Source organism: Pelodiscus sinensis, chromosome 8 (assembly GCF_049634645.1).
Source record: "Pelodiscus sinensis isolate JC-2024 chromosome 8, ASM4963464v1, whole genome shotgun sequence".
NCBI lineage: Eukaryota > Metazoa > Chordata > Testudines > Trionychidae > Pelodiscus > Pelodiscus sinensis.
In genome coordinates this window covers 54,820,209-54,846,030 of record NC_134718.1, presented here as the reverse complement: position 1 = coordinate 54,846,030, position 25,822 = coordinate 54,820,209, and the positions used below count along the sequence as shown (strand labels likewise).

General features: G+C 42.1%; 1 protein-coding gene across 9 annotated transcripts in view; it reads right to left on the bottom strand.

Moving 5' to 3' along the window:
* Positions 1-22,895, bottom strand: part of CHST15 (carbohydrate sulfotransferase 15) — a 93,375-nt gene extending 70,480 nt beyond the window's left edge. The window contains exons 1-2 of one of the 9 annotated variants that reach the window (XM_075935307.1): positions 22,543-22,895; positions 6,181-6,246 (exon numbers count right to left, since the gene is read on the bottom strand). The gene's annotated coding sequence lies outside the window, so the exon portion shown is untranslated. Of the gene's footprint in view, positions 1-6,180; positions 6,247-20,497; positions 20,761-21,449; positions 21,743-21,764; positions 22,459-22,542 lie in introns of those variants that run through there. The other 8 variants (XM_025177993.2, XM_075935306.1, XM_075935309.1 and 5 more) reach the window with 8 other exon arrangements.
* Positions 22,896-25,822: the final 2,927 nt, after the last annotated feature.

The following is a 25,822-nucleotide window of genomic DNA, read 5'->3' as shown; positions in this document are numbered from 1 at the left end:
AGAGCGCGGCGCTTGCAGGGGGGGGCTGGCCCCGGGAGCGTGGCGCTTGCGGGGGCCGCCCCCGATCACGCGGGTATGGGGGGGGCCACCCACCCCCTGGCGCCCCGCAGGCGAACGGCCACGCCCCTTGGCGCCCGGCAGGCTGTAAAGGTTGGGGACCACTGGTTTATACTAATTTGCTGATCATCAGCTGTAGAGATTCAGTTCTGCACAAACAAGATGTTGTCCCTCCCTCCCAGAGGTAACAACTGAAGACAGACAGAGTAAGCAATGGTTATTCTGTGGAAAAGGATATCAATTACTAATAAATACAGGCTCAATTCTACAACAACTTACACATTTAAGAGCAGCTTGTTTCCAGACATCCCTAAACTTAGCTGTGACATTTTCTTTTGAGATTTTGCTGCAATAGAAGAACACTAAAAGACATGGAATGGATTTAGCTTGTTGTAGACACCCAGGATTTCAGTCTCCATCCTATCACATCAACATAAGCAATCAAGGCCCACTGTCATCACAGTTTAATGGAAATCAAGGACTCTCAAAGATGCTAGGAACTTCACCTCTGAGAACATAGTTTCACTTTTAATAACTCCCTCAGCATTCAGTGAAGGAAAGATGGGACCCTTTCAAGAAATATACCATAGAGGAGAAACCAAAACTTCAGCCCCTGGTGCCACAGTAATTGAGTTAGAACATTTGACCTAAAAGGCTCACTAACAGGGGTGAGGAACCTTTTTTGGGTTGGGGGCCACTGACCACACACAAGCGAGAAGCAAAAAAAAAAAAAAAAAAGTGTTTTGGGAAAGTGACCACTAGCCACAGTTATGGACACACTCAGAGGCTACCAAACAATTTGTCCTGAGAACCCCTACGTGCTGAGAACCTCTATGTAGTAAGAGATAATCCCTGTCCTGAAGAGCTTATATTCTAAATTGAGGAGACAAAGTGTGAAGGACAAGAAGCATTATTATCCCTACTCTAGATCTTAATGGCAAACTTATTCTTCAGTTTTTAAAAATATATATGGCAGCCAAAGAAATGATAAAAAAGCAATAAATATTTTTTTCATGCAGATAATGCCATCAAAAAATGAGCATAAGTAAGATATATGAAAATGTAACAATAATAAGAATCCAGAGTTGAGGTAGTCACATTGCAATTCTAGAGAGGTTAGAAATGTGTTATTTGATAAGTGCCTCACAAGAGTAGAGAGGTTTGAAAAATGGATTACATGTATATTTGTTTCATATACAATACCACGATGATACATGTGCCAATGTTATGTGATAGGAAGAACACCCTTACAGTCACAGAAATATCTCTTCATACATCATGATAAAAGCTCAACTTGTTATGCCTTTTCCTCCTCTCCTCAGGAATGGCGTTGTCCCCTTGACTGTGTATTTTATTGCACAACACAATGCCTTTCATAGCAGCTGTCAGTTTCAACAGAGGATCAAGCATGGAAAACCTTCAAAGCTATGGGTTGTTGAACAAACTTTAGTCCCAAATGCCTCTTGCATACTTCTTCATAAAACTGATCCTTGTAGTCCTTGAAAAACTTTAAAACAAACAAGCAAACTTTTTCTGCAACTTTACATAAACAAATTTCTCACAGCTGTAAGGAATATTTTCTTTAAAAAACAAAAACAGAAGTACTTGGGTAGACTAGGAGCTTAAGATAACAAACAACTTGTAAAGTAGCTCAGTTTGAGGCCAAATGAAATTGACAGTGTCTCTTTTACCAGGCTTGTGAAAGCTCTTAGGGATAGCAGTTACTACTGAAAAGATATTCGTGTCGCCATAAACATGTTCCCTTTACTTGCAGAGCAAGGAGGTTTTTCACCTCCTATTTTGTCTAAATAATAGATATAAATACAATTATTTTTCAATGTTTGTCCAAAAACCACAGCAAATGACTATTGTTCCCTCTGTGATGAGAATTATGATCTAAACAGAGAGCACAGAAAAGTATCTGTACTGGACAAAGTTATTTGGATTTCTATTCTATTAAACATACATTTTCAGCAGCTTCATCCATGGAGTTTCAATAGAACTTCTCAGGCTCAAATGTAATGGAGCTTAATATGGGTCATAACGGAAGAGCCAATATTTTAGCACTATTCCCATGGAACATCCTCAGCTTTTGGAAATCTCTTCTTTTTACTACTTCATCTCTTCCCACAGGTCTTTAGAAAGAGAACCACATCTGATTCTTTTATCAGTATATTTATACTGCTTTATTTACACTGCCATTACGGAGATCAAAATCAAAGGCATCAATATAGAGAAAAGAGCCCTTGGATGCTGTTACAGGATATCCCTGTAGTAGATCAAAGAGAAACACACTATTTATGTCTTACATGTGGAGAGGGTATGCCAAAGAGGCATTTTCAGCCTCTGGACCAGAGGTGGGCAGCAAGCGGCCTGTGGGCCAGACGTGGTTCGCTAGGGTTACTAATGGCAGGCCTTAGGACGCTTTACAGTATTTATCTGTGCATCGATAGGTATTGTCACTCCCAGCTCCCATTGGCCAGGAATGGTGCTCTGTGGCCAATGGGAGCTGTGATGCGCAGGTAAATAAAGTGTCTCGTGGCCCACAACAGGCTAACCCTAGCAAACCATGTCCGGCCCACAGGCCTCTTATTGCCCCTTCCCTCCCCGCTCCCCCCTCCGCTCTGAACTACGACAGCCCAAAATTGCTCAGTAAAAGCAGCTGGAAGAAGTTAAAGAGGAGAAAAGTAAGATCCTCCTTACCCTAATCCAAAGATTTAAGCCTTAAACTCTGGGCTCTATCACAAAGGAATTTTGTACTCTCCAGCAGCTCACTTCAATACAACCATAAATGGGTAATTAACTCCTGGATCTCCAACATGAAGATGCTGCTTGGAACCTCTCTCTCTGAACTCTGAGACAACTACAGGTTTATCCATTGTCAATCTGATACCTGCCTCCTCCTCCCATGTGGAGCTGGCTGATCCTATCCTTGCCTTTCCTGCAAATGGGTGGAGATTTATGATCAGAACTGCCTTACATGTGTGAGCCACTGATTCTTTATCAAGACATGAGTGATTGTATTGTGAAAATTCGTGATTTGGGGGAGTATAAGAATCTACAACAGATTAGTAGTAGTACTAGTGATAATACACAAGAAAGGAAGCGTGTTGGAGTGCAATAACTACAGAATGATTGCCTTAACGAGACATCTAGACAAGGTGCTGATGATGATACTGACGGAGAGATTGAGATCACAGATAGAAGAACATGTAGCAGATGAGCAAGTGGAATTCAGGAAAGATAGAAGTAACCTACAGCAGATATTGGCACTAAGTTGGATACCGGAGAAAGCTTGTGAAAGAACAAGAACATCTACAACTGCTTTGTCCATTTTCAGAATGCATTTGATAGTATAGATCATAAAGTGATTTGGGTGGTGCTGAAGTCATACAGAGTGGATAGCAGACTGATACGGCTGTTGAAGGATATCAACAATAATGCGTAGGCAGTGGTGAGAACGTGTGGACAGTTGGGAAGTTGGTTTAGAATGAGCAGAGTTATGAGACAAGGAGATCCTATATCGCCAAGTATCTTCATCACACACCTAGAGAGAGCAATGAACAAGATCAAGGAAAAAGTAGAAGAGATATTGGTGCACAGGATGAGAATTAACAACTTGAGGTTCGTGAATGATACAGGTATCATTGAGGAGTATGAGGAGAAGTTAGTGAGAATGGTGCAGGTGCTAAATGAGGAAGGGAATCGGTAATGACTTATTATGAATATTGATAAAACGAAGACAATGGTATTTGGAGATAAGGAAATAGGAAGGAAGGATCAGTGTAAATGGGATCGAACTAGAGAACGTAGAGAAGTTCACATATTTGGGTAGCAACATGACATACGATCTAAACTGTAAGCAGGAAATAGCGACTAGAATAGCGAAAGCAAAAGCGAGTTTGAAGGCGATGGATAAGATCTGGAAAAGTAAAGCGATTAGCTTAGGAACAAAGCTGAAAATCTTGAAAACATGAGTATTTAGTAGCATGTTGTATGGATGTGAGACATGGGTGATAATGAAAGATTCAAAGAGAAGGATACTGGCATTTGAGAGGAGTTGTTATAGAAAAATTCTTAGAGTAGGATGGATGCAGAAGGTTACCAATGAGGAACTATATAGGAAGATAACGCCACAAGAGAACCTACTGCAGAAGGTTATACAATGGAAATTACAGCTATTCGGGCATATCTGCAGAATGAAAAACAAGTGAAAAGTTAAGACCCTGGTATTCGGCATAATGGATGGTCTGCATAGGAGAGGCAGACCCCACAGAGAATGGTTAGATGATATAGTAGACTGGTGTGGAGCTATACAGAAACTAAGCCACTCTAAGATGGACAGAGAAAGATGGAGGAAATAGTGAGGGAGGCATCGGACACCAACGGGCGCTGAGCCCTTGGTTGTTAATGATGATGATGATGATGATGATGATGATATTAGTAGTGAATAGTACTCGTCTTCCTACAGGACAGACATCCCCATTTTTGGTTAACTGACTATATTTTTAATTGATGGCAGGAAATATGGCATTTGAAACTGGCATAAATTTGGATATTTTAAAAATCAAGATAAATACAGACACCACCATAGCACTAAGCCGGTGTCTCCACTTATCGGAGGGTCCACACCTTGGTGATCAATCTTCTGGGGTTCAATTTAGTGGGTCTAGTAAAGACCCACTAAATTGAATGCTGAGGGTACCCCCCATCAATACTGGTATTCACGCAGTCGCAGGGAATAAGTGAAGTCCAGGAGAGTTTGACCTTCCGCTGTGGGGCTGCCCCAGAAAAATTGATGCAAGGTGCATCAACTCCAGCTATGCAAATCATGTAGCTGGAGCTGCGTATCTTGCATCAATTTTCAGTACCAATGCAGACCTGACCGCTGTAATACCTTTAGAGTAGGGATGTTAAATTTCGATTAACTAATTGAATAGTTGATGGGATTTCCATCAACTGTTCGATTAGTCAATAAGAATTTCCATGTTCCACCTTTGAAATGTGGAAGAGTCCCCGCTGGACTCCCCACTGGCTCCGGACTCCAGGTAGCATGCCAGCTTTGAAATGTACAAGAGTCCCCAGCGGGGGCTCTTGTGCATTTCAAAGTTGGAACATGGTGTGGAGCTAGGGGACTTTTGTACATTTCAAAGCTGGCATGCCACGTGGAGCCCAGGGCCAGCAGGGAGTCCAGTGGGGACTCTTGTACATTTCAAAGTTGGCCGCCACTGCATCCCTGGTCCCTTCCATGGAGCTGGGGGGAAGAGGCTTTTAAGCCAGCTCCTTCCAGCACGCCCTCGGCTTCCCTCCCCACTTCTGCCTCTTTGTGATAGCGGCAGCAAGGGGGGAAGCGAATTGTTGACTAGTGTGTCGACTAGCCGATAAGCAAAAGCTTTTGCTTATCAGATAGTTGACTAGTCAATTGGTCACTTACATCCCTCCTTTAGAGGGAGTCAAAGTTCAGTAGGCAAGGACAGAACAGGTCCAGAGAATCAAACTCCAGATTCTTAGAGATATTCTCTTTGGTCCAGGGCTGAAGCATAAACGTATGGTGAGCTTGCTCAACCATTGCTCATCACTGGGCTCCAATTCTGTCCATGTAGCACCTTTGGTGAACAGCAACCAAAAAAAAGTCAATACTTTAAACGTTTTACACTCATAGGACCAATCTAAATAAGTCAATTCACACTATTTGTGTGACTAACCACTTACCAACATCTGTAAGGAGTTCAGAGTCTATGAGAGTGACTGGTTTCCCATGTTGCAACTGATTTTCTATTAGTCATTCTTTTAGGCTTTGAAGAAATACAAATTATGAATGGATGGCCATTAATTCAGAAGTGAACCTTCACTTTTCTATGGACACTATGATTAGTCTTACCTTCACTTGCTGTCTCAATACATTTGCTTCGTGTTATTCACCCAGTCCTGTGTTCGTTTTTGTCTTATTTCTTTTAATCTTGCTGAGGATGTATACATATTTAAACCCTTATATCTCTCCCTAATACTTGGACATTTCATATGGTTAAGTCACACAGGGCATAAAAATATCATAAAATGTGTTTTAATATGGATAAATGTAAATGTATGCAGCTGGGAACAAAGAATATAAGTCATACTTACAGGGTAGCGGAGTCTCTCCTGGAAAGCAGTGACTCTTAGAAAGATTTGGGGGTCAGAGTGGATCATCTGCAAGAACATGAGCTCTCATTGTGAAGTTGTTGCCAAAAGGACTAATCCACTTCTGCTATGCATAAATAAAGGTATCTGCAGTATAGGGATCTGAAATTTCGATTAATCAGCTAATGGAGTAGTTGATGGAATTTGCATCGACTACTCAATTAGTCGAGAAGGGGGAGCACTCGCTATCCCCGCTGCACCTCTGCATTTTTAATGTATTAAGAGCCCCACAGGCGGCTATGCCTTGAGGCGCAGCAGTCACGACCCAGAGCAAGTGGGTACTGCTTGAGTCCCCACTCGCTGCAGTTTCCCGACTACACCTCTAACTCTCCCCTCCCCCGGGAGATGGTGCTGGAGTGGGGGGGGAACGGCTTTTAAGCTGGCTCCTCCCAGCACTGGCTCTTGCTCCCCCATTGCTGTCTCTGATACAGGCTTATCAGGTAGTGGACTGGTTGCTTACACATCCCTACTTCAGTAGGAGGAGAGAGGTTATTTTACTTCTGTATTTGGCATAGGTGAACCAATATTGGAATACTATATCCAGTTCTGGTGTTCACAATTCAAGAAGGATGTTGATAAATTGGAGAGGACTCGTTAAAGAGCCAAAAGAATGAGTAAAGGATTAGAAAACATGTCTTACAGTGATAAATTCAAAGAGCTCAATCTATTTATCTTAACAAAAGAAAAGTTAATGGGGGACTTGAGTAGCAGACAATCAGTATCTACATGGAGAACAGTGATTGAAATTTAGACGTGTTAGTCTGGTGTAGCTGAAACAAAATACAGGACTATGTAGCACTTTTTAAAGACTAACAAGATGGTTTATTAGTTGATGAGCTTTCGTGGGCCAGACCCACTTCCTCAGATCAAATAGTGGAAGAAAATAGTCACAACCATATATAAAAAAGGATACAATTAAAAAAAAAGGAACACATATGAAAAGGAGAAATCAAATTTCAGAACAGAAGCGGGGTGCGGGGGGGGAGGGGGAAGGTAAATGTCTGTGAGCTAATGGTAGCTCACAGACATTTACCTTCCCCCTCCCCCCGCGCATCCCCCTTCTGTTCTGAAATTTGATTTGTCCTTTTCATATGTGTTCCTTTTTTTTAATTGTATCCTTTTTTATATATGGTTGTGACTATTTTCTTCCACTATTTGATCTGAGGAAGTGGGTCTGGCCCACGAAAGCTCATCATCTAATAAACCATCTTGTTAGTCTTTAAAAAGTGCTACATAGTCCTGTATTTTGTTACACGGGGAACAAGCATTTAAATGGCAAGCTGTTCAGTCTAACAGAGAAAAATATAACATGAGCCAATGGCTGAAAATGGGGCATACATTTTTAACACTGAGCATAATTAACCATTTCAACAATTTACCAAGGGTCGTAGTAGAGTCTCCATCTCTAACAATTTTTAAAGCAAGTTTGGATGTATTTTCCTAAAGATATTTTCAAAGAATTATTTTGGGGAAGTTCTCTAGACTGTGTTATACAGGAGGTCAGATTAGATAATCACAGTGGTCCCTTCTGTCCCTACAATCTATGAATAAGGAATCATGGTCCCTCTTAAGGAAAAAAACGTTTTGTTTCCAACAAAAACTACCACAAATTATGGACACTAAAAAATAAGTTACATTGCCACACAGACTGCATTTCAACTTTGTGTCCTTTATGTACCAGGGCACACATTGCATGGAATTCTATCTACCTCATAGAGACATGAAGTGGGTGTATAGTATACTGCCACTAAACAATTATCAGTTGAACCTCTCTAGTCCAGCACACTCTGGTCCAGCAACATCCATGATCCAGCACGATTTTAGTTAGCCAAGGTGAGCATGGGTGTGGCCAAATTTTCTATGATCCCATAAGTATATTTACAGCCACCAGTCCTGGTTCTCAGTGTTCTGTGCTGTTATTTAACTCTAATGTAGCCCTAACTGTCTTCTAAGAGCCCAGTAAGCAGTGGAAGTGTTGGTAATGCTGTTAGATAATATTGATCTTCCGTGGTTCAGCAAATTCTCTGGTTTGGCACCAGTCAGGTCCTGAAGGTGCTGGACTAGAGAGGTTCAACCTGTAGTTTCAAACCTAAACTTCAGACTACAGGCAGTCCCCGGGTTACATGGATCCGACTTACATCGGATCCCTACTTACAAACGGGGTGAGGCAACCCCACACTAGCTGCTTCCCCCCAGCAGACCAGGGAGACGCAAAGCTAGCACCCACCCCCAGCTGACCAGGGAGACGCAGAGCGGCTTTTCTCAGTAGACACCTCAGCTTAAGAATAAAGGACTGAGGGAAGTGAGGTGTGGGAGAATAAAACTGAGCTCTGGAGAAATGTTTGGCTAGAGTTTCCCCTACAATAAGCACCAGTTCCGACTTACATACAAATTCAACTTAAGAACAAACCTACAGTCCCTATCTTGTATGTAACCCGGGGACTGCCTGTACCCTTTTATCTGCTTATTTTTCATTTGTTGTTTCTTAATACAGTTGTGTATATTTATTTTTATCTTATTGTTAGGTATTATGATCCATGAGAATGGTACAATCTAAAGCATACAATAGATGTGGGAGCGACATATACACCTCAGGGGGAAAATATGCTTCAGTTAAACTGTCAAAGCATTACACAGGTTTAGCCAGGGAACGCCAATGAAAGTCAATGAGACCAGTTAAAATCCCTGAATAGAATTTTTAAAAAGTAACCCTTAATCATGCTTAAGGAATTTAATATCAATTTGGTGTTATCAGAACATTATTTTTTTTCAGAGAACCGTTGTGCATATTTAAATTACGATTTTCATTCCGAGGTTAGCAGCACTGTGATCTGTGACTGAATCTGGTCAGTTCCCGTTTTATTTTCCCAAGCAGACACTTCAAATATAAGACAATTAGCACCCAACACCTACCATTTCATCAGGCTGAAATAAAATCCCTTGGAAAGCAAAGACATCTGCAGAGTAATTAAGACTACACATATGGCCAAACCAAAGTTAAAAGTACAAAACTGTCAACACCATAATTTCAAGGTTCATAATCATGGCTTCAGCAATAATAAATATTTGGATACACAGAATTTAATTTTATAAATATCATCTTTGTGGAAGGAAATGAAATAAACACACTTGCTGCATTTATCCACATGAAAGTTCAAGGATATCCCTACTAAATAAAGAGCTACCGCTGAATCATGCAATGTTCTTATGAGGCCGTGCTGGGCGAGACTTTATTTCAAGCTTGAAAAGGGGGAGAAAGATCACCTAACCACCAATTCAACTGTACACAGAAGCTTGTTTCCAACAGGACAAAGCTAGGAATGTTGCCATGACTAGTTCTTAATACTGTTACTTACTGAAGATGACTCTCAGAGCTGCACCATAAATGACATAAAACAATACTTCCAGCAAAAATTGAGCGTTGGGACTTTTAGCACTTAGCCCTCCTTAATAATGCACACATCCCTCAGGATGATCAACACACTCAGCATCAAGGTGAGCTGAAGATACTAAGTACCTACAAGGTCTGGATTCCTTCTGTGTAGCAATTACTGATTTATTATTTCATTTTCATATATGAACTACAATTCTGGTTGGTGGTATCTTCTATATAACACTTCTTGGCTGATCTAATGAGCAGCCCTCATTCAAGGCTCAATAATTCATCAAGAGCTAAAACATTTCAAGCTTACCTCATTCTGTGAAATCCTGACCCCACTCAAGACAATTACAAAATTCACATTCACTTTAATGAGGCCAGGATTTCACCCAGTGAGTTATCTGGAACACATGCACCAGGTAGAATACCTAACCTTGACTTTTACAATGTATCATTAAACACAATATTGAAAATAACAGTTCAATGGGAAATGAAAGCATTTTTAAATGAAAGAAACAAAACACATCAAAATAATAAAAGGTTACTATTTCTGTTTAGGGATGTGAAAGTGTAACCATGTACATGGTTAACCAATGCGTCTGGGCTCAACAGTTAACATTCACGGTTACACGCAGGCTCCTGGTACGTGCGGGGAGCTGGCTTTTAAGCTCCTGGGGAGCCGCCTACCACCTCCCAACCCCCACCCTCTGTTGCTATCTCTTGAACAGAGGCACCAACACGAGGGTGGGGGGCAGGTGGGAGATGGTGGGGGCAGGTGGAGAATTCCATAACATGAAGATCTTTTAAAATGAACAAACAGAAATTGTCGCCAAGTTTCCCTTTACTCTCTTGCTGTTAGGGATGTAAAATCGCATTTAACTGGTTTACCTGTTAAATGCAATGTTTAACCAGTTAATAGGGGAGGTGGGCGGGTGGGCCACTCCAGCACCCACCAGTTTTCCCAGAACCAGTAAGCCTCACCTATTAATGGTTAACCCTTCACATCTCTACTAGCCGTGAAACAGCTGTTTTATAAAAAGAATCAAATTAATCTGGCAAAATATCTAAAGGTGTGTGTGGTACCTATATGGGTACTCATAGTTTTATAATATATACTTACATTTTTGTCATTTATTATGCAATATGCCAAAACACAATAAGAGCATAAAAGGCTCAATAACTTATTAAACTCACTAAAAGGGTACGATTAAAACACTATTAAAACACTGCAGATGCTTTTTGTACATTTCATTGTACAATTCCAGAATGAACTATTGCAAAATTTTAGCTATGACATCAAAAAGTATTTATTATTTAGCAAGAATACTCTGAAGTGCTCAAACTGTGTCTAGCAATTATCAATGAGTGACTTTGAAAGTCGTTTTACAGAATATTTCAATCATAAAATGACCTAAATATGATTTAACAAACCTAAATAGCAGTGACTTTTAGTTTAAAGCTAAAAGTTAATGAGTAAATTACAGTGATCTAGCAGCATAAAGTACTAGACAGTTACAGCAGACTGTTTCTTAAGTTTTTACTACCTTACAGGGGAAAAGATGTGCCTTACTCATAGATATCCTACAGTACTGCTTAAACCATTCGTTTGCAAGCTAGCAAAGGAAGTCAAAATATCATGGGTCCTTTACTGAGTGCCATTGCTAGTATTTGACTGAGGCACTATATAAAAATCTAAAACATAGATGTGAAACCCATGCATGCAACCTGAACCACTTGATTGTTGTTTCACCTTAATTCTCCAGACCAGGTAGGGTTGCCAACTTTCTAATCGCACAACACCAAACATACCTGCCCCACCCCTGGCCCTTTCCTTAGATCCCATCCCTTCTCCAAGACCCCATCCCCCACTTACCCCATCTCCCCTCCCTCAGTTGCTTGTTCTCCCCACCCTCACTCATTTTCACTGGGCTCAGGAAGGAGTTTGGGGTGCAGAAGGAGATGAGGGCTCCAGGTGGGGCCAAAAATAAGGGGTTCAGAGTGTAGGAACAGGCTCAGGGCTGGGACAGAGAGTTGGGGTGAGGGCTCCATCTGAAGGTGTAGGCTCTCAGGTGGGGTCAGGGATGTGGAGTTCAGGCCTCTGCCCCTGCACTGGGATCACAGGGTATGTCTACACTACCCTCCTAGTTCGAACTAGCGGGGTAATGTAGGCATACCGCACTTGGAAATGAAGCCCGGGATTTGAATTTCCCGGGCTTCATTTGCATAAGCGGGGAGCCGCCATTTTTAAAACCCCGCTGGTTCGAACCCCGTGCAGCGCGACTACACGGGGCACGAACTAGGTAGTTCGAACTAGGCTTCCTAGTTCGAACTACCGTTACTCCTCGTGAAATGAGGAGTAACGGTAGTTCGAGCTAGGAAGCCTAGTTCAAACTACCTAGTTCGTGCCCCGTGTAGCCGCGCTGCACGGGGTTCGAACCAGCGGGGTTTTAAAAATGGCGGCTCCCCGCTTATGCAAATGAAGCCCGGGAAATTCAAATCCCGGGCTTCATTTGCAAGTGCGGTATGCCTACATTACCCTCCTAGTTCGAACTAGGAGGGTAGTGTAGACATACCCACAGAGACATGTTGGGTGCTTCCAGAAGCGGCATGGAACCAGGGCAGGTAGGGAACCTATTTTCGCCCCTCTGCACTGCCAACAGGACTTTTAGAGCTTCCAGGGTCCCTTTTCGACAGGGTGTTCCAGTCAAAAAGCAGATGCAGGGCAACCCTAACACCAGAGTCTCTCTTACACTGATCTGCTGGTGTAAAATAATCTCTCCAGGCCTGTTCCATTATTAGCAGGTGAAGACAGACTCAGAAGAGTTTCATGAACAGTTCCCCAGCCCTTCAGGAACTACACACAGGGCAACACTGGTCAGATATCTAGTCCCAGGCTTATACTCTGAGAAATATGAGCCTTGCACTGCCCAGTTCACTCACTATGCAGCCTATTTTTAAGTTCAGATAAATTTCATCATTCCATCAAAGAGTAACGAATATGCAACAGCCTTTGTTAGCTGAGTAGAGATTCTCCAGACACTTCAATCAACATACTGGTTTAGATCAGGGATGTAAATTTCCATTTTAAAAGTTAACCAGTTAAACATTATGACATGATGAGCCTGGCCGGGCTGGAGCAGCCCCTCCCATCTGAGATACTGAACTGTTTCGTAGGATTATTATTTATGAAATTTCCCTTCTCTTCAGTAAAGGCTCCAATGAGACACTCACAACCTAGACCAATAACAATCAACCTTGACTACCTGCTTTGACAAGAAAGAGACCTTAAAAAAAAATCACACAGTAATTGTGAAGTGATGATCCTTTGTCACCGGACCCTCCATCCCCAGTCAGATGGGTCTCTCAGCCAGCTGGTGGAACAGAAGGTTTATTAGTCCATGGGGATACAGCATAAAAGAGACTCATTAGCACAGGAACTAGAAGCAGTCAGTACAATCCATCTTGAGGAGAAGGGGCTCAGAGCCAAGGCCCCAGCACCCCATCTCTGCCCCCCAAGCCACCGAGACACACACAGCAGTCACTCACACGCACAGCAATTTTATTAATGGCAAGAACAATATCTTGGACCTCTGGCCATTGTGGAATGAGCACAACTATATAGTTTCTTTCCTTTTCAGCAATCATTGTAACTTGGCATCTTAATTTTGTTCGTTTTTGCTAAAGATCATGTGCTAGAAGTTCTCCATTTTCTGATCAATATCTAAACTATCATGGAGGATGGTGTGTTCCTTACAGGAAGCACTTACAAGTAGTGTTCAACAGTGGCTAGAAACTAGGCATAAAATATATGAATATTCCATTGCAAAAGACACATTAACCCTTTGCCCCGGAAGTGCCAGTCATTGCCTACAATATCAGTGTAATCAAAGACTTGCAGTGCTCTCGTTGCACTCAAGTTCCCCGATTGCTTGATCTGATTTTTAGGCTACTAGTCCAGAATCATGACCACATTTTCAGTTATTTGGTCAAAAAGCACAAGTGAAATGGCCATAAGGACAACTACTACTGTGACTGTGTTGGCTAAAGAGTTGTTTGTGGCAAAACTGGAGATTAGATTCAACAAATTATGAAACTGAAAGATTTTAATGCTTCTTTAAGTGCAAATCTCCACACAACGTGAAGTCTAAAGATTCTGCTGATGTGTCCATACTTTTGAACACTTGCCAGAATTGCACAGTTATGTACGGATTGTTGATTCACTCTAGTGTATGTATGGTGGAATGTAATGCTTACATTTTTAATTGAAGGTTTATGGAATTTTTCATATTTGTATATGAACCAAATAAAAGACAAAGTTGCAGGCTGAGAAGGGGAACTAATGTGTGCCATATAAATGGGGGACACCCCCCAGATGATGTACATTGTTGTATCTATGACAATTCTATGGAATAGAATTTCTAGTTTTATTTAGTAAAGTGCAAAATGTAGTATATTTTAGTAAAATAAACTACCGGCAAATTTGGACAGGATAGATTTTTTTTAAATGATCCCCACTGAAAATTTCCTCCATTTTCCCCATATTTCCCTAGATTTCTCTAACTAAACACCCACAGTCCTCAGTAAGGAATGTGATGGGACTCAAAGACAGCTATTAGGATGAGGGGGAAATAAGTGGACTATGTGGCTGGTGGAGAGAGGAAGTGCAGGCTGAGAGAAGGAACTGATGAGTGCCATATAAATGGGACACACCCTTCACTGATGTACATTGTTGTATCTTATGACAAATTACTCCAAAGAATCTGCCCTGGAGCACTCAATCACTTACCTGCATTTTTCCTAGATGTTTCTGATTTGTAGAACACAGTATAGTAATCTTAATGTTAATGAAGATTTTTGTGCAATAATGTAATGGCATATATTTTGGGCCTGGTTATTTTCTGCTGCGTTGATATATCTATACAAAAGGAGCAAAATATCTGGATGTTTTAACTTCCTAAATCAATACATCAATAAGGCAAGAACAGACCATTGGTGTTAGTTTAAATCTAAAGAAAGCATGTCTGGTATTATTAAAGCTAACAATGTGATTACAATGGAAAGTTAAATACATTGCTAAGTAGAAGATCTGCAACTTTGTCTTTTATTTGGTTCATATACAAATGCGAGGAAGCACTAAACAAAGTATGGTTTGTTTAAGAAATAATAGGCTATGATTACATTATTTAGCAAAGATCATTTTGATAAGTGCAAGAGATCTCCAGTTAATTTTTTAATTTGTGTATTATTTTTTCAGTGGGGAAGGGCTGATGTTCTATCCATTTAATAAACAGCCCTTAAACATTAATTAATTAATTAATCCTCAGAGAAATGTATGAGTGCTGTTGGAAACATCTCTCATCATGTAATGTAATTTTCAGAAACAGGAGTATATTTTTCCCGCCACAGTCCTGTCATATACTGCCTAGTGATGACATTATTTAAAAAAAAAATCCCTAATATTTTACAGCATTTATGGTCATTTAAAGGACACTTTGTTGCTATTGTGGGATGGAGATTAAATAATGACTTGTCAACTGATTTTGAGATGGTTTCCCTATAAGCTGACTGGTTTTGCAATTGATTTTGAACTCTGAATAATATAAAGTGACTCTTATTTTCTAACTAACTTGAGCATTTTATTTCTCTACCAAAAAAATGTATCTCCAGCTTTAATTGCACTTCAGGCATTACTTATACTTAGTGTTTCATGTTTTCAGTTTTTACCAATTTCCACTAAAACATTACTAGGATTTTTTAAATTAAAGGAGTGCGGTTTTTACTGAGTCATACCTGTTTATCAATCCACTCAGTATTTTGGGGTTCCTTATTTTTGTTGACACTAAACTTTACACAATTATTGTGTTCTGCAACTCTGAGATTGAAATAGTTCCACAGGGTAAAACTCAGAACACATACGCAGTGGAGGTTAGAAAATCAAACACTGTTAATACTGTACTCTGATTGGCTCACAAGGCAACACTACCCGTCTATATCTTTTCATCCATTTAGCGTGGCATTGAATTTAAACAATCAACAGTCCACAGATAAGGATATGTAATGTCTCCTTATCCACCTCTTGGTTACCTCCTTTATTTCTTCTGGATCCCCGTATATAGCCAGTCTTGATTTTTTGGTGGCTGATTCCATACGAACGGCCATACTGGGTCAGACCAACAGTCCATCTAGCCCAGTATCCTGTCTGCTGACAGTGGCCAATACCATATAATCCTCAGGTGATCTCTCTCCTGTCACCCATTTCCAGACAAACAGAGGCTAGGGATGCCATTCCTACCCATCCCGGCTAATAACCATTGATGGTTCTAATCTCCATGAATCTATCTAGCTCTTTTTTCAACCCTGTTAAAGACCTAGCCTTCACCACATCTCTGGCAAAGAGTTTCACAGCTTGACTACTCCTAAAATGGCTCCTCTCCTCCCCAGAGTTCCCAAGGGAGGGCTTCTCACATGTTACTGGTCAGACTAGCTCTTCTTCCTAGGTTTTCTCTTGTCAACAATATGACTCTACCCCTTCCTCTGAGCAGACATAGCTGTATTCCTTCCCCAACCCACTGGGGTTCAGATTGTTCTACATCAGTGTTTCTTAAATGTGTTCCGTGGCACACCAGGCAGTCGGAGGTGTGCCACGGAGAACAACAGAATTCAAAATGGCCACCCTTAAAGGGGCAGGTGACCTTTTATCGTGGAAAAAAGTTGGGGGGAAAAGAGGCGGGAGGGAAGTTCCCCCCCCCCCCTCCAATAACTTTCCCCCAAACCAACTTTCCCCAAAAACTTTTTTCCCCACAACAACTTCCCACCCACACTTGCCCCCACCTCCAACCTTTTTTTGGGGGGGAGGGATGTCCAACAAAAAATCCTTGGTGTTCCTCATAAAAAAATTATTGTTTGGTGTTCCTCTGTCTTAAAAAGTTTAAGAAACACTGTTCTACATAGTGTCTCTCCTTTCTATCTCTGAGTTGCCTAGGAGACTGAGTCAGTCCTTGGTTCCCCATTCCAACCAGGGATAGTGTGCCTCTCACTGAACTACAGGAGACCTTCATGATTCATGGAATTGCTATTCGCAATATTGTGTATTCGCAAATCTCCCATATTTCTTCCATCCCCAAGCCATGCCTTGCCCTCTCTTTCCCCACTGTATCCCACCCCCCAACTGTTGAGGGGCAGCAGCAGTGGTCAGGCTCCTTCCCCTCCTCCTCTGGTGCTCACTGCGGCTGCCAGGAGCTGTTGGTAAACGAAGCACTCGCTCCTCTTCCCCCCAAGCCCAGTAAAGTATTCACAGATTTAACTGTTCTCAGTGGTGTCAGGAATGCATCAATTCTGAATGGCGAAGGTTTCCTGTACCACCATAAGGGCCCTAGGAAGCTAGGGAAACAGTTTAGGGGTTACATATAGATAAGGAACAAAAATAAACATGGAGCAAAAAAGCAAATCTATGCCCGAAAACCAAGAAAATCGGTGGCTAAAAATTTTCTAGAACAGTAAAGACAGAGTGAAGAGGATGCCATGTAGTCTAGACATACCCCTAGGTAATGTTCATTGTTAAAAACTGGAATTACTGTGTGACATGTAGAAAACACTAGAGTTTTCTTTGACTACTATCAACATGTTGCTAGCCCTTACAGATGTTTACTAGATCCTGACAATGAAAACCTCAGCTGAACTGACCACAAAAGGAAGAGGAGAAACATATGTTAAGAAAACTCATGAGTTTCTGGAAATACTTCCTCCCCAATAACATGTGGAAACCAAAAAGCATTCCAAACCTTTAACACTACACTAAGGCTGTGTCCAGACTCCATGCCTCCGTCGACGGAGGCATGTAGATTAGCCAGATCGGAAGAGGGAAATGAAGCCGCGATTAAAATAATCGCGGCTTCATTTAAATTTAAATGGCTGCCCCGATCTGCCGATCAGCTGTTTGTCGGCAGATCGGGAGAGTCTGGACGCGATGCCCCGACAAAGAAGCCTTTCTTCATCGACACAGGTAAGCCTCGTGAAACCAGGCTTACCTGTGTCGATGAAGAAAGGCTTCTTTGTCGGGGCATCGCGTCCAGACTCTCCCGATCTGCCGACAAACAGCTGATCGGCAGATCGGGGCAGCCATTTAAATTTAAATGAAGCCGCGATTATTTTAATCGCGGCTTCATTTCCCTCTTCCGATCTGGCTAATCTACATGCCTCCGTCGACGGAGGCATGGAGTCTGGACACAGCCCAAAGTGAGAAATGGGAGATAAGCATGGTTTATAATCTGAATAAGTTTTTGGTGCCAAAAATGCCGTTTGAAATGTAATCAAGATGTCGCACCCTTTCCTCAAGGTGAAATGTGCCACCAGCTACGGTCTTTATGCCGGAGTGTTTCAATCATTTACCACAAAAGAAAACATTTTAAAATGGAAAGGGGAATGTACTACTTAAATGAACTTGCCTAATCACGATAGTGTGAAATTGGATGTGCTTGCTTTTTGGAACAGTCATCAAGACACACTTTCCAATGTCAGCAAAGTGGCACTACAAGCTTTGAAGGTACCTCCTGGGTTTTCAAAGTTACAGTACCTCCAAGCAACAAGCAGCTCAACATAAATGAGGATATTATGAAGGAAATTATGCAAGTATATGCAAACCAGGAAGAACAACTAGCTCCAAGAGAGACAAAAGATACCTTAGTATGTTTTAAAAAATGTGTGTATTATACATTTATATTGTGGTAAAATGTGTATATCACAAAAGTTTTTGGAGGAGGCGGGTTTGTAATTTTTTCCAATTTTTTAATGTTTAACCTGACTTCATTCAGGTTTTCATGTTTGGAAAATAAACAGTGAAAAGTTCCCAGATTCATTTCGTTTTCAAAAAAATTTTGAAAATGTGAAACAGTAATTTTATTTTAGAATTACCAGCTTGTTTCTAGCAAACAAATCAAGATATGAGCAGATCACAATTTCTGTCTATCTTGGCAGTAATTTTAGGAATCCCTAATGTCAAAAATGAATAGGTAAGAAAAAAATTGTAAAATTTCACTGTACTAATCTGTTTAAGCAAATTTCCTGTGCTGATGAAATGAACTGAAAAAGTATCAATAATAAATTATGCACATACATCTATAACAGGAGGCTTGTTAGTACTTGTTGTGGATTGTCTAGTCTAATCCTTGTATTTTAGCCACATAAAATATCTGAAATGTCAACAGTCTGCTTTTATCTTCTCCTCTGTACACATTCCAGCCACTGTAATTTTACTGTAGCAATGTAATTAAGTCCATTATAGCATCTTCAGTTGTAACAACAGAATTATAAGTATTTTGTAATGCAAATTTCAACTAGTTAAGCACATTCCTCTTACAAATCCTCACAAAGTATTCTGCATTTGGAACTGGATTTTCTATCACAATTCTTGAATGATAAAATCAATTTGTTGTTGACTTCAGAATATAGGATTGGGCTCCACGTTGACTTGATTTACAACCACAGATACATTGTTCGGGATCTCCCAGGTTCCAGTGTCATCAGAAAACTGGTTGTTTCCACTGACTTTTCATACAAGTCATTCCTTCTTTTTGGTATTTAAATTAAATAGTAAAGAGCTAATGGACTACTTTGACTCAATGCCCAGGAGTGTGAAATGGCATCAGCAGCAGAGAATATAAGAGGAGCTCTATCATGGCATTGGAGATGACATTTTTTGCATCACTAACATAAGCAGAACATTTCAAGACAATTGTGCCATAGTATATGGTGGAAATTACTAATTTTTATGACTGCTGGTTTAAGATGTCTGTCCCCATTTAGGCAAAAACCAAAATTAGTCTATAGTCAGCATTAAGCCTAATACCATTCAATTACATATTTGTTAATGAAGATAAGGCCATTTTTCAGGTACCCCTTCAAAATATTTACTCATCATGAGTAATTCAAGTGAATACAAAGCTTTAAATGTCAGCCTATAACTTGTTCTTTTGATTATTCTGGTATTATAAGTAGATGATCATTTTCTGACTACAACACAAAAAGTGTATGTTTGAGATGCATGCACCAGATGCTAAAGATCTTCCCTGGCTAATCATTCAGTTCGATTTTAATTATACACTTACAAGCAAATTAAAGCAGTGTCCAAATAAAGGTTATACAATGAAAAATACACATTGCATAGCTGTATTTGAAGGTTCACAACTATGTTAGACTGCACCTATCCTGAAAAGAGTGTCCTTTTAACCTACAACTCAAACTGTGGTCACTGCAGAGCAAAACTGTAGTATTATGATTAAACAAGGAATACAGCAAAAGGAAGATCACATGTGACATCTCCAAAAGTTCAGACTGATTCCTAGCTTAAAAGATTTAAATTGTAATAAGTGGTCACTAAACCCAGATTGCATTCTCAATAAATGCATACTATGAAGCCATTTTTAAATGGTCAACAGCTTACCCTTAAGATACATCTCTTTCATCATCTAAAAATCTACATCACTGAATGACAATAGCCATCCACAATTTTATTCAAGGTACACACACTGAGTTAACTGAAGGAAAACGCTCCAGATAAAAACTGTTTTACAAATGTCTTCTCTTACAAATCACTGTAAAACTACTGTAATTAACCAACTGGCAGTTCTCAGGCAGACAGGCACTAGCCCAACAGGCAGCCCAGCACAGTGACAGCAAAAAATGCATTATTGTAGTAATTAGACATTTCTTCCAAGGCCTCACTACAGACAGCTAACATTTTCACATTTTTAAAAAGTCAAGTACTCCCGATCTGTTCACAGAGTGGAAATGCTGAATAGCATCTACGGCCTAATCCCTGGGCATGCATATTAATAAATGACTAACTAGGACTGTACATAAAGAAAAGCAGACTACACAGCTTACCAGCACATTACCTAGTATTTGTCCGGGGGAGGAGGGTGTTAATATTGTACTGTTAAGACCTCAGAGGTAGTCCTTGCATAATCAAGAATGCCCGTCCCACTGTCTTTGATGCCAAGGTATTCTAAGCTGTAACTGAAAAAACAACAAAAAGTAGCACTTTATAGACTAACAAAACATGTAGATGGTATCATGAGCTTTCATGGGCACAGCCCACTTCTTCAGATGACCAGAGTGTTGGATGTTTAGGACCAAAATAAATAGGGGAGACAGGAGCGGAAGAAGGGAAAATTGGGAGCGGGGGGGGGAGGGAGGAGAGGACAAGAAAAGGCAGTGGGTAAAAAATATATCAAAGGAAAGCCGAGTCTATAAGCACCTAAAGACTAGTCAAAGGGGGCAGATAAGAACCATTAATTATCAAACAAAGAGTCAGGAAACACATAAAGACTGATGAAACATCTAGCCTTTTCTTGTGTTCCCCTTCCCCCTCCCCAATTTTCCCTTCTTCCACTTCCCCCCCCCCCCCCATCTCCCCTGTTTCTTTTGGTCCTAGACATCCAACATTCCAGTCATCTGAAGAAGTGGGCTGTGCCCACGAAAGCTCAGGATACCATCTACATGTTTTGTTAGTCTATACAGTGTTACCAGACTATTTGTTGTTTTTTTCAGTTTACCTATACAGACTAACTCTGTATAGGTAACCCCCTGAAGCTTCTAGGCAATTACTGTCATTCTTCACTTTGCAAAGGGGGAAAAAGAGTTAAAGCATCTTGCCATCACCAGCAGTTGCTACTGAAAATTGTCAGCAAGAATCACCTGCACATGACAAAATCTCTGTCAGTTTCTCCAACACAAAGCACGTCAAAACCAAGGACAGACACTTACAGATCACCCCCAAGGCAAATAAAATGCAAACTCTTTCTAGCAAGAAATCTGATCACACAAATCTACATACCTGCAGGAAGAAATCCACCTCCCCTACAAGTACCCTTATAATGTGCTCTGTTATAGACACAGCCGATAGAGATCCTCCCTAACTCTTGTATAAATACATATCCCAACACAGGGTCACATATATACCCCTGTATGAACACACTCTCAAACCCCTCTACATAGTCACCTTTACGCCATCTCCCAGCTGATCATATTACATCCTTTATTACAACACACAAAGTAATAGCTCAGCTTATCAAGCTGATCTTAATGGAAAGGTTGAAATATCACAGCTTCAGCGAGTCATTACTGAAAAAGTCAAAACCAAAAACGCTACCTCACAGCTGTGCGTGGTTTGGTGTCCTGAGGGCAGTCAACAGGAAACGCATGTCCCTAAATAGCTAATGCAGTTATGAAACAGATATGCAGCCACACATACGGATGGTTAGGTCAGATGCCTGCTTTACACACCTCGTTGGGTATCTTAGGTAAAATCCCTGCTCATCTCTCACGAGTCGCGTGTGCGTGGCGAGGCTCCCAATGCCTTTTTCTGCCCGCTCGCTCTGCGTGTGTGTGTGAGCGTGTGCACAATGCTTGCTCCGCACACCTCACGCCGTGTGTTGTGCAGGTCCAGTGTCTATTCTGCACGCCTCAGCAAGCGTGTGTGTTGTGTCTGCAGCACTCCCCAGTGAGTGTGTGTGTGTTGTGCAGGTGCGATGCCTGCTCCGCACTCGCGGGGCGTGCGTGAGGGCTGCACCCCTCAGTGAGCGGGTGTGCTGTGTAGGGAGCGTGCCTGCTCCGCACTCGCGGCGTGAGTTGTGCAGGCACGGTGCCCGCTCCAGCACCCCGGGTGTGAGGGCAGCCCCGCTCCACAAGTTCCGCGGCGCCTCTCCCACCAACGCGGGGCACTTCCCTGCTGCTGGCGGAGAAAGGCGCGTCGGGTCCCCGCCTCCCCCGCAGCCAGCAATCCCTGAGGCAGCAACTTCTCCGGCCAGAGACAAGAGCCAGCGCCTCAGCATCCCTCCTCCCGCGGGCCCGATGCGCCTTTCCCAGCGGCTCGGGCTGCAGCCCGCCCGCCGGCTCCTCCCTGCCCTGCCCCAGCGCGCTCCACTCACCGCTTCGTCGCCGCTCCCCGCTAGGGCGGCCCGAGCCCCCCAGCCGCGATCCGCCGCCAGCCCAGGCGCTGCGAGAGCGGGGTGGGTCTCTCCTGCCCCCGCTCGGCGTAGTGGCGGGGCTGCAGAGCCAGGCTGCTCCGGGCAGCCCAAGCCCGCTCGTCCCCGGCAGCGGCGGCGAGTCCTGCAGGCGCGGAGGAGCGAGACGGCACCGTCCACGTGTAGCTGCGGGCAGGGACTTGCCCGCCGGAGCTGCAGCCGCTGCTTCGCTCAGAGCCGGCCACGAGCGCCGCGCCGCCCCGCCCTACCCTGCCTAGCGCAGCGTCGGAAGTTTGACCAGTTTGTGGCTGCGAAGCCCCTGCGCCCCGGGAGCTGCCCGCCGGCAGGAGGCGGCCTGCTACAAGGATGGGGGGGGGAGGAGGGCAAGCAGCCTCCCAGGCGCGGCTGGAATTACAGCTAGCCTTCCGCACCTGGTCCCGCCAGCCCAGCCATTTGCACCGTGCTCCTGGGTCGGCAAGATTGAGCCAGGTTAGGGAGAAGAATTGCCTTGGACCCAGACCCTGGCCCATCCTTTTGGCTGCGAAGGCAACCTGGGCTGCAGTTGCCCCTCCAAACTCCTGTTCCCCTTACTGTGCTTGTCCATGGCATGATCCCAGGGCCAGGAAAGCTGGGGAGGACAAGCAGTCTAGCTGCTGTCAACCACTTTAAGTACTGGGGAAACAGAAGGCAGCACCTCTAGGTCATCCAAACAGCCCACCCACCTCCTCTCCAGGGTCCAGTCTCACTGCCTGGTCTAAGAGGTAGCACAACTTTCATTGCCAGCTGTCTCTCAGAACTAGGTCCATCACAGCTTGGGTCAAGGACAAGCTTCAGATCAACAGCAACATCAGCTCCTGGGGAAGGCTCTGTTTCTCTGTCTTCCTCCTATGCTCTTATAAACAGAAGGGCCTTTCCAAGAAAATGGGCAGTTTCTAGCTAGTTTAGTGTGCAGGTTAAAACCAACATCTTCCATTCTAACTGGAAGCCAGAAAGCTTCCAGAACAATTTTTGGATCACAAGTGTCAGATGCTCCTGAGAAGAAGCTCCTTTCCCCAAGCAAGCAGCTACTTTTTGCACTTGCTTCCAAATGGAGCTAGATGTATTCCCACCAGAGAGAACATTGCAATGGTTTAATCTTGAAGTCACATGTGCTGGTGGCAAAATAAACTACCAAGATGTATCCCTCCAGACAAGTATAGATGGAGAAAAGCTGTTTTGGACATAGCTTCTCCTTAGTCATCCAAATGTAGCTGTTAGTCCAACCAAACCCTTAGATCAATGGGTCAATAATGGCAGGCACACACCTTCCAACATGGGAACTAATATAAACTCTTTAACAACTTTATTCTCCTAGTCCACCAACATCACTTCTTTTTTATAGTTTTGCTCTCACCCTTGTTCCAACTTCCACCAACTCCTAGCTTAATTGCTCTTGCTAGTCAGTCATGATGAAGACACAAAGCTATGTTTCATCAGCCTATAGAAAATAAAGTAATTTCTGCAGCTTAATCTCCCTGCATATTCCTGAAGGCATCAAACCATGCACACAGCACAGCATCAGAAGCTGAAGACAACTCAAATGACAAAAGGCTTTTTGTCCATCTAACGTGAGATAATTCTATCCCGTCTGGTAAATCTTTCTTAAAAGATGATTCCCGTGTTTTTATATAAAAAAATGTAATGTCATAGAGAACGCATCTATACAATTGTACGCTTTCATGGAAAGAGAGTCATTATTTCCCTCACTCTTGAATAGACGGAATGAGTGTTTTTGACATCTTTTAAGACACTGCATGTGTAGGTTCAGAGGCATGGACAACTTTACTCCTTTCCTAAATCTTGTTATATGTTGTATGTTGCTCCACAAACTTACTTTGTCTTGGAATGTACCTTTGGAAAAAGCAATATCTGAACATGAAGGCACCTGCAGTATAATGCTTATATTGTAAAGGGAAAGTACAAACTTCATAGAATTCACGCCAGCCTGAATGAGAATTGAATGCCTTCAAGCAGCACCAATCTAATCAGGTAGATTTGCATGCAGTCCTAGTATTGGGGCCCCAGAAAAAGGCTTGGTAGCCAATTTAAATGTTGCCTAGTGAGGAAGAGAAAGATGTCTCATCAGTTTCTGGGGAGCTCCTAGATTTATCCATTGAGTTCCACAACCTGGAAGGATTTAGACTGGTGGTGTGGCACAATCTCAGCTGCCACTAATTTAGTAAAGTACTGCACTCAATCTTGGTGATAAGAATGTTTAAACTCATAGATTGAGGTACTCATCTTTAGGTTCAGGTGCATTTTTCTCCTCTACTGTGGTCTAGATGCTGGGCCAGTCTTATTGGAGCAGCAAAAGAAATGGGAGCTTACTGCTACTCTTTACAAGGAAAGATTTCACAGGAAGTATACCAGAGATTGACAATCTAAGTGAGGATGGGAAAGATATATTGCACCTAATATATATGCTGATTCATATTGGGGGGAGGGAATGCTGAGAAAACATTTTGCTATTCTGCTGTGCAGTAAAGACAAGGATAGCTCTAAGTCCAAAGCCTTCTTCCTTGATTTACAAATCACAGCGGTTAGGCTTGTTGTTGGATTATTCATGCAGTATAACCAGGCATACTGTGTTGTACACAGTAGTTTTCTTTAAAGTGTTAACCACCAAAAGTTGTAGTGTTGCTGTGAATTGTATGTGCTTTGTAGAGGTCTGCATGTTACCACAGTGGGGAATGTAGACCTTTGCACTTCTTTCCCAACAGTGAATATAATCAATGATCAGCTTTAATCTGAATGATCAGTATTCTACAAGGTTACAGTTAAACCAAATGAAATGTTAGTTAAGTGCAAAGCTGGTGAATAATACATCCTAGGTAAAGGTTTGATTTATTCATGCAATATTCTAGGGTTATCTAAAATTAGTGGGGATTTCTTTTAAGTAAAGTCATTTTTGGTGCTGTATAATAAAATACAAAGCAAAATGTTTCTTCTTATTATTAATTATTATTATGACATCATCACTAGGAGCCAAGCAGCTTGAGTATTTCAAATTACTGATTATTTACCCACAAGACTAAATTTAAGCAGTTCTGAAGGGTTGATTTAAACCCACAGCTGCCCACAAATTCAGCTTTAAGGCCATTCCTGTGCCACAGCACATATGGCTCTGGGTGTATCAGACAGGCTCATTTCATGTCAGATATGAATGTCTTCTAACCCTAGAGTTAAAAAAAGGTTTAAATAACAG